The sequence below is a fragment of the Arachis hypogaea genome, chromosome 19 (genome assembly GCF_003086295.3).
Source record: "Arachis hypogaea cultivar Tifrunner chromosome 19, arahy.Tifrunner.gnm2.J5K5, whole genome shotgun sequence".
In the NCBI taxonomy this organism is placed as follows: domain Eukaryota; kingdom Viridiplantae; phylum Streptophyta; class Magnoliopsida; order Fabales; family Fabaceae; genus Arachis; species Arachis hypogaea.
Genome location: NC_092054.1, coordinates 141,886,015 through 141,905,412, shown reverse-complemented (window position 1 = coordinate 141,905,412; position 19,398 = coordinate 141,886,015). Strand labels below are relative to the sequence as shown.

The 19,398-nt window shown below is 38.0% G+C and overlaps 1 non-coding gene across 1 annotated transcript; it reads right to left on the bottom strand.

Annotated features, from left to right (window-relative positions):
- Positions 1-2,824: 2,824 nt before the first annotated feature.
- Positions 2,825-2,932, bottom strand: LOC112781233 (small nucleolar RNA R71). Its single transcript, XR_003192022.1, has one exon. It is a non-coding gene; the product is annotated as a small nucleolar RNA R71 (small nucleolar RNA).
- Between the last annotated feature and the right edge of the window lie 16,466 nt (positions 2,933-19,398).

Genomic DNA, 19,398 nt, shown 5'->3' with positions numbered 1-19,398 from the left:
AATGGATATCTCTTGGATATCTAATACAGGGGACCGAGTCCGAGTTATTAGTGTCTTCGTGGTATAAGTTAGAACCCATGGACGGCCATTCTTGAGAATCCAAAAAGTTTAAACCTTGTCTGTGGTATTCCGAGTAGGATTCAGGGATTGAATGACTGTGACGAGCTTCAAACTCGCGAGTGATGGGCGTAGTGACAGACGCAAAAGGATCAATGGATCCTATTCCAGTATGATCGAGAACTGACAGATGATTAGCCATGCAATGACAGCGCATTGGACCATTTTCACTGAGAGGACAGGTGGCCATTGACAACGGTGATGCCTAACATACAGCTTGCCATGGAAAGGAGTAGGAAGGATTGGATGAAGACAGCAGGAAAGCAGAGGTTCAGAGAGACGAAAGCATCTCTATACGCTTATCTGAAATTCTCACTAATGAATTACATAAGTACCACTATCCTATTTTATATTTTATTTATCTTTTACTTATCAATTCATAAAATCAGTTGAATCCTCCTGACTGAGATTTACAAGGTGACCATAGCTTGCTTCAAGCCGACAATCTCCGTGGGATCGACCCTTACTCACGTAAGGTTAATTACTTGGACGACCCAGTGCACTTGCTGGTTAGTTGTACGAAGTTGTGAAACAGAATTAAGAACATGAACGTGCGTATTAAGTTTTTGGCGCCGTTGCCGGGGAAGGAATGATCATAATTTCGCACACCAAGTTTTTGGCGCCGTTGCCGGGGATTGTTCGAGTTTGGACAACTGACGGTTCATCTTGTTGCTCAGATTAGGTAACTTTATTTTAATTTTAACCTTTTTGTTTTTACTCTTTTATTTTCGAAAAAAATCCAAAAAAAATTATAAAATCAAAAATATTTTTTGTGTTTCTTGTTTGAGTCTAGAGTCAAGTTTTAAGTTTGGTGTCAATTGCATATTTTTAATTTTCTAAAAAAAATTATTTTCAAAAATTTCATGCATTGCATTCTTCATAATCTTCAAGTTGTTCTTGGCCAGTCTTCTTGTTTGATCTTCATATTTTCTTGTTGTGTGTCTTTTCTTGTTTTTCATATGCATTCTTGAAACATTAATGCCTAAAGAATAAAAATTTTTAAGTTTGGTGTCTTGCATGTTTTCTTTTCTTGAAAATTTTTCAAAAATAAGTTCTTGGTGTTCATCTTGACATTCAAAGTGTTCCTGTGTTCATCTTGACATTCATAGTGTTCTTGCATGCATCACACGTTTTGATCCAAAATTTTCATGCATTGAGTCTTTTTGATGTTTTTCTCTTTCATCATTAAAAATTCAAAAATCAAAAAAATATCTTTCCCTTTTTCACTCATAAAATTTGAAAATTTAAGTTGACTTTTTCAAAAATTTTTAAAATCTAGTTGTTTCTTATGAGTCAAATCAAATTTTCAATTTAAAAATCTTATCTTTTTCAAATCTTTTTCAAAAATCAAATCTTTTTCATTTTTCTTTCATAATTTTTGAAAATTTCAAATTGATTTTCAAAAATCTTTTTCTTATTTTGTTTCATAATTTCAAATCTTTACTAACAATTAATGTGATTGATTCAAAAAAAATATTAAGTTTGTTACTTGCCTAGTAAGAAAGGTTCAATCTTTAAACTCTAGAATCATATCTTTTTAGTTTTTTGTTAGTCAAGTAATCAACTTTAGTTTTCAAAATTAAATCTTTTCAATTCCTTATCATATCTTTTTCAATTTCAATCATATCTTTTTCAAAATCAATTTCAAAATTCTTTCTAACTTCTCCCCTAACCTCTTATCATTTTAAAATTGATTTTCAAATCTTTTTCAATCAATCTTATCTTTTTGTTTCAATAATATCTTTTTCAAAAAACAAATTTCAAATCTCTTTTAATCAATCATATCTTTTTGTTTCAATCATATCTTTTTTAAAACTGCCCAACTAACTCTCTACCTTTAATTTTCGAAAATCCCTTCCCTCTTTTTCAAAATTTCGTTTTAATTAACTAATTGTTTTAATTTTAATTTAATTTAATTTCAATTTTAATTTTCGAATTTTAAATTTAAATTTAAAATATTTTTATTTTATTTTGTTAAATTTTCGAATTCTTCTCTCATCTCTAATCTCCTTCTATTTATTTATTCATCCATTAACACTTCTATCCTCACCCCTGTATTTGGATTCTCATCTTTTCCTTCTTCTATTCTTACTTTCTTCTACTCACATAAAGGAATCTCTATACTGTGACATAGAGGATTCCATATTTTCTTTTCTGCTTTCTTCTTCTTTTTCATATGAGCAGGAACAAGGATAAGAATATTCTTGTTGAAGCTGATCCTGAACCTGAAAGGACTCTGAAGAGGAAGCTAAGGGAAGCTAAAGCACAATTCTCTGGAGAAAATCTGACAGAAATTTTCGAAAAAGAAGACAACATGGCCGAAAATAATAACAATGCAAGGAAGATGCTTGGTGACTTTACTACACCAAATTCCAATTTACATGGAAGAAGCATCTCAATCCCTGCCATTGGAGTAAACAATTTTGAGCTTAAACCTCAATTAGTTTCTCTGATGCAACAGAACTGCAAGTTTCATGGACTTCCATCTAAAGATCCTTTTCAGTTCTTGACTGAATTCTTGCAGATCTGTGATACTGTTAAGACCAATGGGGTTGATCCCGAGGTCTACAGGCTTATGCTTTTCCTGTTTGCTGTAAGAGACAGAGCTAGAATATGGTTGGACTCTCAACCTAAGGATAGCCTGAACTCTTGGGATAAGCTGGTCACGACTTTCTTAGCCAAGTTCTTTCCTCCTCAAAAGCTTAGCAAGCTTAGAGTGGATGTTCAAACCTTCAGACAAAAGGAAGGTGAATCCTTCTATGAAGCTTGGGAGAGATATAAGCAACTGACCAAAAGGTGTCCTTCTGACATGCTTTCAGAATGGACCATCTTGGATATATTCTATGATGGTCTGTCTGAACTATCAAAAATGTCACTGGACCATTCTGCAGGTGGATCCATTCACCTAAAGAAAACGCATGCAGAAGCTCAAGAACTCATTGACATGGTTGCTAATAACCAGTTCATATACACTTCTGAGAGGATTCCTATAAGTAATGGGACGCCTCAGAAGAAGGGAGTTCTTGAAATTGATACTCTGAATGCCATATTGGCTCAGAATAAAATATTGACTCAGCAAGTCAATATGATTTCTCAGAGTCTGAATGGAATGCAAGCGGCATCCAACAGTACTCAAGAGGCATCTTCTGAGGAAGAAGCTTATGATCCTGAGAACCCTGTAATAGCAGAGGTGAATTACATGGGTGAACCCTATGGAAACACCTATAATCCCTCATGGAAAAATCACCCAAATCTCTCATGGAAGGATCAACAAAAGCCTCAACAAGGCTTTAATAATGGTGGAAGAAACAGGTTTAGCAATAGCAAGCTTTTTCCATCATCCACTCAGCAAAAGACAGAGAGTTCTGAGCAGACCCCATCTAGCTTGGCAAACATAGTCTCTGATCTATCTAAGGCCACTCTAAGTTTCATGAATGAAACAAGGTCCTCCATTAGAAATTTGGAAGCACAAGTGGGCCAGCTGAGTAAAAGGATCACTGAAACCCCTCCTAGTACTCTCTCAAGCAATACAGAGGAAAACCCAAAAGGAGAGTGCAAGGCCATTGAATTGATCATCATGGCCGAACCTACAAGGGAGGGAGAGGACGTGAACCCCAGTGAGGAAGACCTCCTGGGACGTCCAGAGATCAATAAGGAGTTTTCCTCTGAGGAACCAAAGGACTCTGAGGCTCATCTGAAGACCATAGAGATTCCATTAAACCTCCTTATGCCATTCATGAGCTCTGATGAATATTCTTCTTCTGAAGAGAATGAGGATGTTACTGAAGAGCAAGTTGCCAAGTACCTTGGTGCAATCATGAAGCTGAATGCCAAATTATTTGGTAATGAGACTTGGGAAGATGAACCTCCCTTGCTCACCAATGAACTGAGTGATCTGGATCAACTGAGATTGCCTCAGAAGAAATAGGATCCTGGAAAGTTCTTAATACCTTGTACCATAGGCACCATGACCTTTGAGAAGGCTCTATGTGACCTTGGGTCAGGGATAAACCTCATGCCCCTCTCCGTAATGGAGAAACTGGGAATCTTTGAGGTGCAAGCTGCCAGAATCTCATTAGAGATGGCAGACAACTCAAGAAAACAGGCTTATGGACTTGTAGAGGACGTGTTAGTAAAGGTTGAAGGTCTTTACATCCCTGCTGATTTCATAATCCTAGACACTGGGAAGGATGAGGATGAATCCATCATCTTTGGAAGACCCTTCCTAGCCACAGTAAGAGCTGTGATTGATGTGGATAGAGGATAGTTGGTCCTTCAACTGAATGAGGACTACCTTGTGTTTAAAACTCAAGGATCTCCTTCTGTAACCATGGAGAGGAAGCATGAAAAGCTTCTCTCACTGCAGAGTCAACCAAAGCCCCCACAGTCAAACTCTAAGTTTGATGTTGGGAGGCCACAACCAAACTCTAAGTTTGGTGTTGGGAGGTTCCAACCTTGCTCTGATTATCTGTGAGGCTCCATGAGAGCTCACTGTCAAGCTATTGACATTAAAGAAGCGCTTGTTGGGAGGCAACTGATGAGAGAACTTTTGCGTGGTCTAGAAATTTGCGGATAAATCCTCGTTGCAAGTATAGTTTCTAAACCTTCAAAAGTCCTTTCATACAAATGTTTTGGTTGTCACAAGTAACAAACCCCTTTTAAATTGATAACCGAGTATTTAAACCTCGGGTCGTCTTCTCAAGGAATTGCAGGGAGGTATATTCTTATTATTGGTTATGAGTTTTGTAAATTGGGGGGTTTTGGAGCTTGGGCAATGAGCACAGATATATTTAAATGACAAATAAAATAAATAAATAACTGTAAGATAAACTTTTGGCAAGGTATGAGAAATTAGAAGTCCAGACTTAGTTATCCTTATCAATAATAATGAAAGTTGAATCTTAATTCCACTTAGTTAACCTTTACTAAAGCAAAGGAAAGTCAAGGGACTAATTAGTTTGATCTTCGAATCCCATTTATTTCCTAAGAAAAGATTGGGATTATTGAAGTTCAGTTCAATTATCAAAGATAACAGTTATCAATTATGTTGAGCTAAGATAACTCCTGAGTTACTGCTTTCTTAACCAAGACCAAAAGGGGAAAAAGTAAATTTACTAGAATAAAAATGTCTTCAGATGGGAATAACAATAATGTAAATAAAAGAAAGCAATATTAAACTGAAATACCTCAAGTAATATTAAATCAAAAGAGTAATCTGTAACATGGAAGAATTCATAAAATTGCAAGAGTAAATAAGAAGGAATGTTGAACCTGATAAACAGAGATAATCTTGAAGGCGAATAAAATCCTAAATCTAAATCCTAATCCTAAAGAGAGAGGAGAGAATCTCCCTCTCAAACTAAATCTAAATCATGAGAAGTGAATTATGAGAGCCCGTTTATGAATGGATGCATTCCCCCACTTTATAGCCTCTAATCTGTGTTTTCTGGGTCGAGAACTGGGTCAGAAACAACCCAGAATTTGCTGGTTGCAAATTCAAACATGCTGAATTTCCGTCACTGCGACGCGTCCGCATGGAGCACGCGGTCGCGTCGCCTAGCGTTAGAGCAACTATAGCATATTATATATCAAATCGAAGCCCTGAATGTTAGCTTTTCAACGCAACTGGAACCGCATCATTTGGACCTTTGTAGCTAAAGTTATAGCCGTTTGAGTGCGAAGAGGTCAGGCTGGACAGCTTAGTAATTTCTCCAACTTCTTGTATTCCTTCCACTTTTGCATGCTTCCTTTCCTTCCTCTGAGCCATTCCTACCCTGTAATCTCTAACATCACTTAACACACATATCAAGGCATCTAATGGTAATAAGAGAGGATTAATATTAGCAAATATAAGGCCAAGGAAGCATGTTTTCAATCATAGCACAAAATCAGGAAGGAAAACGTAAAACATGCAAATAGTATGAATAAGTGGGTAAAGAGTTGATAAAAACCACTCAATTGAGCACAAGATAAACCATAAAGTAGTGGTTTACCAACCTCCCCACACTTAAACATTAGCATGTCCTCATGCTAAGCTTAAGAGAAGCTATAAAGATGAAGAGGAATGGTAGAATGTATGAAATGCAACCTATCTATATGAATGCAACTACATGCAGAATGTTTCTACCTACTTAGTTAAAAGTAAACAAATCCTTCAAGAAGAAATATGAACTGGATTTTACTAATTCAAATCATGAAAATGAAGTACAAATAGACTTGCAAGAAGAAAATAGCTCATAAAAACAGGGAACAAGGAATTGAGCATCGAACCCTCACTGGTAGTGTATACACTCTAATCACTCAAGTGTTTTAGGTTCGATTCTCTCAATTCTCCACTAACCTTGCTTTATAAGACTTGCTCTTCATCTAACAATCAACATAAATTTAATGCACAGATACACATATCAAGAGGTCTTTTAAGGGTTGTAATGGGGTTAGGGTCAAGGTAGGATTGTATTTGGTCAAGTGGACTAAAATCTAAATCCTTAATTAACTTTAAACTTTCCACCTAACTTTAGACAATCCATGTAATCATAATACCACATCTAACTATCCATTAACCATGTTTTTCACATATTCATGCATTCTAATTTCAAGTACAGTACATATGCATTGCTTTCACCATTTACTTTGGGGCATTTTATCCTCTTTTTGCTTAATTGCTTAATTTCAAGTACAGTATATATATATTTCTTTTATTTTCTCAATGCATATGGTTAAGATATTGAATGCATGAATCATGTTCTACACATTTCTTTCACATTTTCATAAAGATATATAATACCCAATTCTTAAACCAATTGTTTCCAAATTCACTTTTCCCCACACTTAATTCATGAGCACTTTCACTAGTCTAAACTAACCAAGGATTCAAATTAAGGACATTATTATTTTTCGCTTAGAGTTAATGATGTGCTAAAGTAAAGAACAAAGGGGTAAAATAGGCTCAAATTGGTTTGCAAAGGATAATGAAAGGTGAGGCCATATAGGTATGTAAGCTTAGTGAAACAAAGGCCTCAATCATGTAAGTGCATGCATACATCAAACCATGGAAATATAGAATTAAGCAAGACAAATATCACAATTTTAGAGAGAAAAACACACACCAAAAATAAATTATTGGTTGATAAAATGCAACCAATCAAATAGGCTCAAAATCTCACTGGTTTTATGTATTCGAGCTCTAAACCATGTTCCAGTATAATATTTCTTCAAACAAGTGTAACATTTTATTTAAATTAGTGAAATGCTCTAAAAGGTTTCTTGAAAAAGAAAATATTACTTCAACCAAGTGGTAAAATATGCAAAAAATCAAATAAATATGCAATTAAATATGCAAATGCAGCAATTAACAAAGAAAATATTGGTGTTGAAAAGAAGGTAACTAACCCCTGGAAGTCGGTATTGACCTCCCCACACTTAAAAATTGCACCGTCCTCGGTGCATGCTAAGATGTACAAGTGGACGGGTTGTTCCAAATGACGCTTTTCTCCAAAGATTGTGCAGATGGACTTGTCTGTCTCCCCATGTAAACGTCTTTCAGTTCTCTTTCTGGTGGCCGTCTTGAAAGAAAAAGGGAAGAAAGGTAATCCAATAATAGAAGTAAGAAAATAAATGAAGTATGGTTGGGTTAATACTAAATGAAAAGGGTCTCATTTACATGGAAGCTTCAACATGTAAGTGAGAAAACAATAGAGGCCATGGCATACCAATGGTGCAAAATTTGCAACAATGGGAAAGAGAGTGGGTAATGAAAGACAATGTGAGTTCATGTCAATGCAAAAGGAATATAAGTATTATAAAAATTAGCATTGATTTAAATAATATTACCCAATCAGAATTAAACAAGTCACTAAGCACCAAGAAAATACCAGAAAAGATGTAATAGTTGAATAAGAACATTTGAACACCAATAATAAATTTAGAAAAATAAAAATATGCAATGAATGAAAGTATGAAAATAAATTAAATAAAATAAAATGAAAGTGAAAAAGAATAAGTAGAAAAAAAAAGTGAGAAAGGAGAGAGAAGGAAGAAATTAGGATTAGAAAAGAAAAGATAAGAAAATTGGCACTAATCTGGATAGGTTGTGCGACGCTGGCGACGCGGTCGCGTGGGTGATGCGGTCGCGTGGTGCGCGATAAGGTTGGGTGACGCGGACGCGTGGGGTACGCGATCGCGTGACTCGATTTGTGCTAGTGGCACGAGTGCAGCCTCGCGGTCGCACAACTCTCTGTGCAAAACTTAGTATTGCCAAAATCCAGGGTGACGCGGTCGCGTGGGGCATGTGATCGCGTGAGTGGCCAGTATAAGCATATGACGCGGACGCGTCGGTCATGCGTCCGCGTGGGAAGGATTGTGCGTTCAGCACCAATCCAACACCACTCTCGCACAACTTTCGGTCGTGCACCACTTTGACGTCGAAATCCTGGTCACGCGGCCGCGTGGGGCACGCGATCGCGTGGGAGGCCATTATTCCCATATGACGAGGTCGCATCAGCGACGCGGTCGCATGGGGTGATTTGTGCCATTGGCACGCCTCCAGCCCTGCTCCTGCGTAACTTTCTGTTCATTTTCTTTTCTTCCCATTGCACTGGTGACGTGGACGTGTTTTTTTTTTTAAATAATGCAGTATGCAGAATGCAATGCTAATATGAATGTTATGCAAAATTCCATGTTTAATACAATAAAATAAAATAAAATTCGAAAACAAATAAAACTAAATAAAAATAAAAAAGGAACGACCATACCATGGTGGGTTGTCTCCCACCTAGCACTTTTAGTTAAAGTCCTTAAGTTGGACATTTGATGAGCTTCCTGTTATGGTGGCTTGTGCTTGAACTCATCCAGAAATCTCCACCAATGTTTGGAATTCCAGTAGCCTCCGGGATCCCAAACTAGGCGTAGAAAGCCTTCAAGTAAGTTAAAGCAAGTGACAAGGTCCCAAGAGTGCTGATTTCTAGATTGAATTTTGGGATCCCAGACTTTGCTTTTACACCCGTCTTTGTGTTGATCATTATGATTCCATCCGGGTAGCAAGCAATCTGAATTCTCACTAAAGCGGCCAAACAACTTCCTAGACCCATTCAGTTGAGCTTTACACCAACCCTTGCGTTTAAACTTAAAGCTTCCAACCATAATGAACCTTGCAGGACAATTCTTACCACTGGCCATCTTCCTCTTACTCTTAATGCCACAAAGAGCTCTAAGTTGACCATCCGTCTCCAGTAGCCCATATTCAAGTGGGATTAGAAAGCTAAGGGATATGAATTTTACCCACTTGAATGTTGTGAAGGATGATGGCAACTTAGGGGGAGGAGTCTCCAATAACTTTGGCAAGGTGATTTCAAGCTCCACTCCCTTGTGCTCTTTGACAACTTCCACCTCTTTGCAAGCTTCTTTAATTTCAACCTCTTCCTCTTGGTAGCTTTCTTCCAATTCAATCTCTTCTTCATTACTTACCAAAGGCATGGGAGGTAGTGCTTCGTCTTCTTGAATCTCCATCTCTTGATCGACCTCTTCCAATTCCTTAACCATGATATGCCTTGGAGGTTGTACACCCTCCTCAACATCAAATGCAACCATCTTGAAAGGAGGTTCTATGTCTTTACTTTCCCATGGAGGTTCAGCATCTCCTAAGTCTTCAACCACTTCTTCCTCTGCAACTATTATGGCTTCCTCCACTTGTTCCAATACAAATCCATGTTCCTCATTGTCCACCAAAGTTTCTAGTATCTCCTTCATGCTTTGCTCTTCTTTTGATTCTCCACATGTAGCCATGGGAGTTCTTTGAGTGTTCGAATGTCTAGAAGCTAATTGAATTACTGCTTGCTCCAGTTGTCGAATGGTTGTTTGAAGTTTTGCACATGTTTCCGTGAGACGCTCTGTTGAGTCTTGAGGTGATGGATATGAACATGATGCATAGGGAGGTGGTGGTTCTTGGGAGTAATTGGGTTAAAATTGGGGTGGTTCTATATATGGTTCATATGGTTCATAAGGTGGTTGGTATGGTGGATGAGGGTTAGGATCATATGGAGGTGAATGGTGGTAGTTGGCTTGTGAGTGTGGTGGTTCAAAGTTGTGTTGAGGAAAGGGTTTATAGGCATATGGTGGTGGTTGTTGATAGTCCATTGGAGGTGGTTGTTGCCATGAGGGTTGAACAAATCCTTGTGGCTCCTCCCATCTTTGATTGTTCCAACCTTGATGCCTGTTCTCATTGTAATTTCTTCTTCCTGCAACATAATTGTAACCAGACTCATAGCCAAAGGGGTGAGAGTTCATAGTAGTAGGAGAAAATAAAAACAAAAACTAATAAAAAGAAAATATTTTGAAAAAGATATGATTTTTGAAAAAGGATAAGAAAAGATTTTGAAAAAGATATGATTTAAAAAAAAAATATTTGATTTTTAAAAATAATAATGATAAGAATTTTTTTTTTAAATATTTACAATAACCAATAATAAGGCACACGTTTGCAATTCCCCGGCAACGGCGCCATTTTGATGAGAGAACTTTTGCGTGGTCTAGAAATTTACGGATAAATCCTCGTTGCAAGTATAGTTTCTAAACCTTCAAAAGTCCTTTCATACAAACATTTTGGTTGTCACAAGTAACAAACCCATTTTAAATTGATAACCGAGTATTTAAACCTCGGGTCGTCTTCTCAAGGAATTGCAGGGAGGTATATTCTTATTATTGGTTATGAGTTTTGTAAATTGGGGGTTTTGGAGCTTGGGCAATGAGCACAGATATATTTAAATGACAAATAAAATAAATAAATAACTGTAAAATAAACTTTTGGCAAGGTATGAGAAATTAGAAGTCCAGACTTAGTTATCCTTATCAATAATAATGAAAGTTGAATCTTAATTCCACTTAGTTAACCTTTACTAAAGCAAAGGAAAGTCAAGGGACTAATTAGTTTGATCTTCGAATCCCATTTATTTCCTAAGAAAAGATTGGATTATTGAAGTTCAGTTCAATTATCAAAGATAACAGTTATCAATTATGTTGAGCTAAGATAACTCCTGAGTTACTGCTTTCTTAACCAAGACCAAAAGGGAAAAAAGTAAATTTACTGGAATAAAAATGTCTTCAGATGGGAATAACAATAATGTAAATAAAAGAAAGCAATATTAAACTGAAATACCTCAAGTAATATTAATTCAAAAGAGTAATCTGTAACATGGAAGAATTCATAAAATTGCAAGAGTAAATAAAAAGGAATGTTGAACCTGATAAACAGAGATAATCCTGAAGGCGAATAAAATCCTAAATCTAAATCCTAATCCTAAAGAGAGAGGAGAGAATCTCCCTCTCAAACTAAATATAAATCATGAGAAGTGAATTATGAGAGCCTATTTATGAATGGATGCATTTCCCCACTTTATAGCCTCTAATCTGTGTTTTTTGGGCCGAGAACTGGGTCAGAAATAACCCAGAATTCGCTGGTTGCGAATTCAAACATGCTGAATTTCCGTCACTGCGACGCGTCCGCATGGAGCACACGGTCGCGTCGTCTAGCTTCAGATCAACTATAACATATTATATATCAAATCGAAGCCCCAGATGTTAGCTTTCCAACACAACTAGAACCGCGTCATTTGGACCTCTGTAGCTAAAGTTATAGCCGTTTGAGTGCAAAGAGGTCAGGCTGGACAGCTTAATAATTTCTCCAACTTCTTGTATTCCTTCCACTTTTGCATGCTTCCTTTCCTTTCTCTGAGCCATTCCTGCCCTGTAATCTCTGAAATCACTTAACACACATATCAAGGCATCTAATGGTAATAAGAGAGGATTAATATTAGCAAATATAAGGCCAAGGAAGCATGTTTTCAATCATAGCATAAAATCAGGAAGGAAAACGTAAAACATGCAAATAGTATGAATAAGTGGGTAAAGAGTTGATAAAAACCACTCAATTGAGCACAAGATAAACCATAAAATAGTGGTTTATCAGCAACCCAATGTTATTTAATCATTTTTATTTTATTTTCTCTTTGTTATTTCATGTTTTATTAGGTTGATGATCCTGTGGAGTCACAAAAACTACTGAAAAATCGAAAACAGAATGAAAAACAGTATTGAAAACAGCACACCCTGGAGGAAGGGTTTACTGGCGTTTAACGCCAGAACAGAGCATAAAACTGGCGTTAAACGCCAGAAACAAGCAGCAGTCTGGCGTTTAAATGCCAGGATTGCACCCAAAGGAAAGCTGGCGTTAAACGCCAGAAACAAGCATCAGACTGGCGTTTAACGCCAGAAACATGCACCACACTGGCGTTTAACGCCAGAAACATACTATAGACTGGCGTTGAACGCCCAAAACAAGCATGGAAGTGGCGTTTAACGCCAGAAACATGCTGCAGTCTGGCGTTAAACGCCAGGATTGCATATATAGGGCGTTTTACACGTCTAAAAGGTGCAGTGATGAGAAATCCTCAAACACCTCAGGATCTGTGGACCCCACAGGATTCCCTCAGGATCTGTGGACCCCACAGGATCCCCACTTACTTCTTCTCTCCTCATCACATCCATCCTCTCTTCCCCAAAAACCCCACCTACCTTTAAATGCAAAATAATTTTCCTCCCAAACCCAACCCTAAATGGCCGAACCCTAAACCCCTCCCCGCTCCTATATAAACCCCTCATTCCCTCTTCATTTTCACACAACAAAACCCTCTCTTCTTCCCCTTGGCCAAAACCATCTCTCCCTCCCTCTCCTCCATTTTTCTTCTTCTTCTACTTCTTTCTTTCTTCTTTTGCTCGGGGACGAGCAACCATTTTAAGTTTAGTGTGGTAAAAGCATAGCTTTTTGTTTTTCCATAACCATTCATGGCACCTAAGGCCAGAGAAAACCTCTAGAAAGAGGAAAGGGAAGGCAATTGCTTCCACCTCTGAGTCATGGGAGATGGAGAGATTCATCTCTAAGGTCCATCAAGACCACTTCTATGAAGTTATGGCCAAGAAAAAAGTGATCCCTGAGGTTCCTTTCAAACTCAAAAAGAATGAGTATCCGGAGATCCATCTTGAAATCCAAAGAAGAGGTTGGGAAGTTCTCACCAACCCCATTCAACAAGTCAGGATCTTAATGGTTCAAGAGTTCTATGCAAATGCATGGATCACTAGGAACCATGATCAAAGTGTGAACCCAAATCCAAAGAATTGGCTCACCATGGTTCGGGGGAAATACTTAGATTTCAGTCCGGAAAATGTAAGGTTGGCGTTCAACTTGCCAATGATGGAAGAAAATGCACGTCCCTACACTAGAAGAGTCAACTTTGATTAAAGGTTGGACCAAGTCCTCATGGACATATGTGTGGAAGGAGCTCAATGGAAAATTGACTCAAGAGGCAAGTCGGTTCAATTAAGAAGGCATGACCTCAAACCAGTGGCTAGGGGATGGCTAGAGTTCATTCAACGCTCAATCATTCCTACTAGCAACCGGTCTGAAGTTACTGTAGACCGGGCCATCATGATCCATAGTATCATGATTGGGGAGGAAGTGGAAGTTCATGAGATCATACCTCAAGAACTCTACAAGGTGGCTAACAAGTCCTCCAATTTGGCAAGGTTAGCCTTTCTCCACCTCATTTGCCACCTCTGCAATTCGGCTGGAATTGACATAGAGGGAGATATCCTCATTAAAGAGGATAAGCCCATCACTAAGAAAAGGATGGAGCAAACAAGAGAGCATGGACCTCACATGAGCATGAGGAAATTCCTCATCATGAAATCCCTGAGATGCCTCAAGGGATGCACTTCCCTCCACAAAACCACTGGGAACAAACAACACTTCCCTAGGTGAATTAAGTTCCAACATGGGACAACTAAGGGTGGAGCACCAAGAGCATTCCATCATCCTCCATAAAATTAGAGAAGATCAAAGAGCTATGAGGGAGGAGCAACAAAGTCAAGGAAGAGACATAGAGGAGCTCAAAAGCACCATTGGTTCTTCAAGAAGAAGAAGACGCCACCCTCACTAAGGTGGACTCATTACTTAATCTCCTTGTTTATTTATTTTCCTATTTTTTGATTTTTGAGCTTTATGTTTTATTTATGTTTGTGTCTTTACTATATGATCATTAGTGTCTAAGTGTCTATGCCTTAAAGTTATGAATATGAATCCATCACCTCTCTTAAATGAAAACTATTTTAATTACAAAAGAACAAGAAGTACATGGTTTTGAATTCATCCTTGAAACTAGTTTAATTATTTTGATGTGGTGGAAATACTTTTTGTTTTCTAAATGTATGCTTGAACAGTGCATATGTTTTTTGAAGTTGGTGTTTATGAATGTTAAGTATGTTGACTCTTGAAGAATAAGGAAAAAGGAGAAATGTTATTTGATAATCTGAAAAATCATAAAAATAATTTTTGAAGCAAGAAAAAGCAGTGAATACAAAAGCTTGCTGAAAAAAAATTTTGCGAAAAAAAAAAGAAAAAGAAAAAGAAAAAACAAGCAGAAAAAGCCAAAAGCTCTTAAAACCAAAAGGCAAGAGCAAAAAGCCAATAACCCTTAAAACCAAAAGGCAAGGGTAAATAAAAAGGATCCAAGGCTTTGAGCATCAGTGGATAGGAGGGCCTAAAGGAATAAAATCCTGGCCTAAGCGGCTAAACCAAGCTGTCCCTAACCATGTTCTTGTGGCGTGAAGGTGTCAAGTGAAAACTTGAGACTGAGCGGTTAAAGTCGAGGTCCAAAACAAAAACAGAGTGTGCTTAAGAACCCTGGACACCTCTAATTGGGGACTTTAGCAAAGCTGAGTCACAATCTGAAAAGGTTCACCCAGTTATGTGTCTGTGGCATTTATGTATCCGGTGGTAATACTGGAAAACAAAGTGCTTAGGGCCACGGCCAAGACTCATAAAGTAGCTGTGTTCAAGAATCAACATACTGAACTAGGAGAATCAATAACACTATCTGAATTTTAAGTTCCTATAGATGCCAATCATTCTGAACCTCAATGGATAAAGCGAGATGCCAAAACTATTCAAGAGGCAAAAAGCTACAAGTCCCACTCATCTGATTGGAGCTAAATTTCATTGATATTTTGGAATTTATAGTATATTCTCTTCTTTTATCTTATTTGATTTTCAGTTGCTTGGAGACAAGCAACAATTTAAGTTTGGTGTTGTGATGAGCGGATAATTTATACGCTTTTTGGCATTATTTTTACATAGTTTTCAGTATGATTTAGTTAGTTTTTAGTATATTTTTTAAATAAAATTCACATTTTTGGACTTTACTATGAGTTTGTGTGTTTTTCTGTGATTTCAGGTAATTTCTGGCTGAAATTGAGGGACTTGAGCAAAAATCAGATTCAGAGGTTGAAGAAGGACTACAGATGCTGTTGGATTCTGACCTCCCTGCACTCAAAGTGGATTTTCTGGAGCTACAGAACTCCAAATGGCACGCTCTCAATTGCGTTGGAAAGTAGACGTCCAAGGCTTTCAACGCCAGTTCCATGCTGCATTCTGGAGTCAAACGCCAGAAACAGGTTGCAAAGTGGAGTTAAACGCCAGAAACAGGTTACAAACTGGCGTTCAACTCCAAGAAAGACCTCTACACGTGTAAAGCTCAATGCTCAGCCCAAGCACACACCAAGTGGGCCCAGAAGTGGATTTCTGTATCATTTACTCAATTCTGCAAACCCTAGTAACTAGTTTAGTATAAATAGGACTTTTTACTATTATGTTTATATCTTTGGATCATCTTTGATTAGTTTTATGCTATCTTAGACTTTTGTGAGGGCTGGCCATTCGGCCATGCCTGAACATTTATCACTTGTGTATTTTCAACGGTAGAGTTTCTACACACCATAGATTAAGGTGTGGAGCTCTGCTGTTCCTCAAAGATTAATGCAAAGTACTACTGTTTTTCTATTCAATTCAACTTATTCCGCTTCTAAGATATTCATTCGCACTTCAATATGATGGATGTGACGATCGTGACAGTCATCATCATTCTCAACTTATGAACGCGTGCCTGACAACCACTTCCGTTCTACCTTAGATTGAATGGATATCTCTTGGATATCTAATACAGGGGACCGAGTCCGAGTTATTAGTGTCTTCGTGGTATAAGTTAGAACCCATGGACGGCCATTCTTGAGAATCTGGAAAGTCTAAACCTTGTCTGTGGTATTCCGAGTAGGATTCAGGGATTGAATGACTGTGACGAGCTTCAAACTCGCGAGTGCTGGGCGTAGTGACAGACGCAAAAGGATCAATGGATCCTATTCCAATATGATCGAGAACCAACAGATGATTAGCCATGCAGTGACAGCGCATTTGACCATTTTCACTGAGAGGACAGGTGGCCATTGACAACGGTGATGCCTAACATACAGCTTGCCATGGAAAGGAGTAGGAAGGATTGGATGAAGATAGCAAGAAAGCAGAGGTTCAGAGGGACGAAAGCATCTCTATACGCTTATCTGAAATTCTCACCAATGAATTACATAAGTACCACTATCCTATTTTATATTTTATTTATCTTTTACTTATCAATTCATAAAATCAGTTGAATCTGCCTGACTGAGATTTACAAGGTGACCATAGCTTGCTTCAAGCCGACAATCTCCGTGGGATTGACCCTTACTCACGTAAGGTTTATTACTTGGACGACCTAGTGCCCTTGATGGTTAGTTGTACGAAGTTGTGAAACAGAATTAAGAACATGAACGTGCGTATTAAGTTTTTGGCGCCGTTGCCGGGGAAGGAATGACCACAATTTCGCGCACCAGTTCCCAATGCATTAACTTCACTTTAATGAAATTTGAATTCCACCACTTGGTAAAAGATTGAGATCTGTTGGAAGCAAAAATTTGCTTTCCCTCAATATGTTTCGGACCAAGCATTGGATCTTTGGTTTAATATAGGCTTAATGATGAAATTGATAGAAACTGGCCCAATTAAACAATTCAGCCACCATTTATTTCCTATAAGGCTAAATTTTGATTTCATACTGGGCTTTGGTTTTCCTTTTAAATTCGGCCCAAGAAACAAAAATTATTTCAGCCATGGTCTCATCAATTTAATATTAAAACTAAAAAACTGGCCCAATATAAACCTGCATTGCAAAATTATTCAATCAACATATGAAAATTAAGATCAAAATAATAATCTTGAAATTAATCACATTTATAATGTTTGATCATCACTTAAATTAAAACTGGAGTTTTCCAAACTCATCAAGGTTCAAAGTGACCATGTATGCCCCCTCATTTTACAGCCAGGCAACTGAACTTTTCTCAAGCCATCCCATCTCCACTGCCTCGAAACAGTGACCCATTCTGCCACATCACTCTGACTTTCCAAAAGGAACTTGATGCTTGCCTCTTAAAAAACCAGAAACACAAGGAATATTTCAATTTTCTTGTTTATGACCGCAGCTCCTACATTACCAAGTCCTGCTTTGAATGGTGGACTGCTTATTACTCTAAATACATTCATACTTTAGAGGAAATTCAGCAATCTGCGATTCGAATAGCTTTTGCTGCTGAGGGTTCTCCAAAGAGAACCCAAAAAAGAAAAGCTGAAATTACAACCTCCTCACGGCAGCCACAACACAAAAGTCAAAGAACTCCTACCAGGGGTTCTAGAAGGGTAATTATTTTTACATATTCATGTACTCGAAATTGAAATATTTTGAAAACCACATTTTCTTAACAACATTCAATTTTGATTTTCCATCAGTTATGGCTGCAGCCATCAAGTGAAAGTTCTAAGGGAAGTGGGCAACCCATCCAAGACATCCTTGCTGCTTCCTCTCAATTGGAGGATATGGCCGATTCATACCCTGGTGCTCGACTGATTCAAAAACCAAGACTCATTCTGGTAACATTATCATTTCTACACATACTTTATTTAAGTTAGAATAAATCTCAACTTATAATTGTGAACCTTTATGTCAGCCTTCCACTGCTGCTCACTCAATCACATCCCCTATGGCCCCTGATCAGGCCACCTCTACAACAACAACATGATCTGGGACACTCTACATCCTACGATTCGATCCAAGCCACAGAATCCACTCAACCACTTCAAGCTGCCTTTCCACCTCCCTGTATAACACAAGTGGTAGATTTGACAAAAGATCCTTCACCACATTCTCCAACACAAACTCAGATACTTGAGTCAACCTCACCAAACAACCAGGCTGCACTTTCTGCTAAAAACCAAGTGGCACCAGATTCTAATTCTGTCTCTCGAGTTGCTGAGACTACCAATTCAGACGCATCTCGATCCAGAGTTTTAGAAACTCCCCAGGGATTTTCTAGTCCTCCTCAACAGGCTATATTTCAAACTCCCCCAGGACTAGGATCTGAAAATTCAGGCGCTTCAACCATACCTCCAAGTGCTGCATTAGCCAGCCTGATCTCTGTCTTAAACCAATCTATCCAGGAAGACGAAGTGCCTGTACCAATGCTAACACTTCCAAAACCTTCTACATCGAGACCTTTATTCGAGTTGAGTGTTGATATTCGAGAACAACTTCGTTCTCTTCTTAAACTCCTGGATCATCCACCTGATGCCTGGATTAGTGATGCACTTCTCAACCAGCTTCTATCTGATCTTTTAAATTCTGTCTTTGAACTCCCGGCTTCTACCCCACATTCTGCCATAGTCCAACAATGCAAACAACTCGCTAATGATAGTATAGCTTCCCAAAGCAAACTTCAAGAGATCGAAAATAGAGAAGCTAAGATCAAAACCGAGAAGCTAAGATCAAAACCGAAGTGGAGAGCTGCACTACAACTCTTCAACCAATCAAAGCTTCTCGTGAAGAATTTGATTTAAGGATCTCTCATGCTGAGCAAGACTTGAAATAGAATTAGCCCAAATCAATGAAAAGCTCACCAAAATACACCAAAGACGAGCTGATATAGCCAAACCTCTGACTACTGCTCAACAGGAACAACAAAATCTCATCCAAGAGATTGTTTCAATTGAGACTAAATGAGAAGAATACGAGAAACAACTTGAAATAGTCCAATTCGACAAGTTTAAGCAGGTCGAGGCACTTACAGCTTTGGACAACAAAAGGGCAAAGCTACGTTCAGATTTGGCAAAACTTTTGGCATCTTGAATTTCTTTACTTCAGGCTTTACTTCTTTATAATGGTTTCTATCTTTTCTGGACTTATGCATGTTTGACTTTAATTTAGCCAACAGTAATATTGTTTCAAGTATTTTCCATTAATCGAGTGAATTATTTTTCCCGACTCGATATCCTTGATTTGATATGCATTCCCAGAATATGATCCTATCACTTGAAAA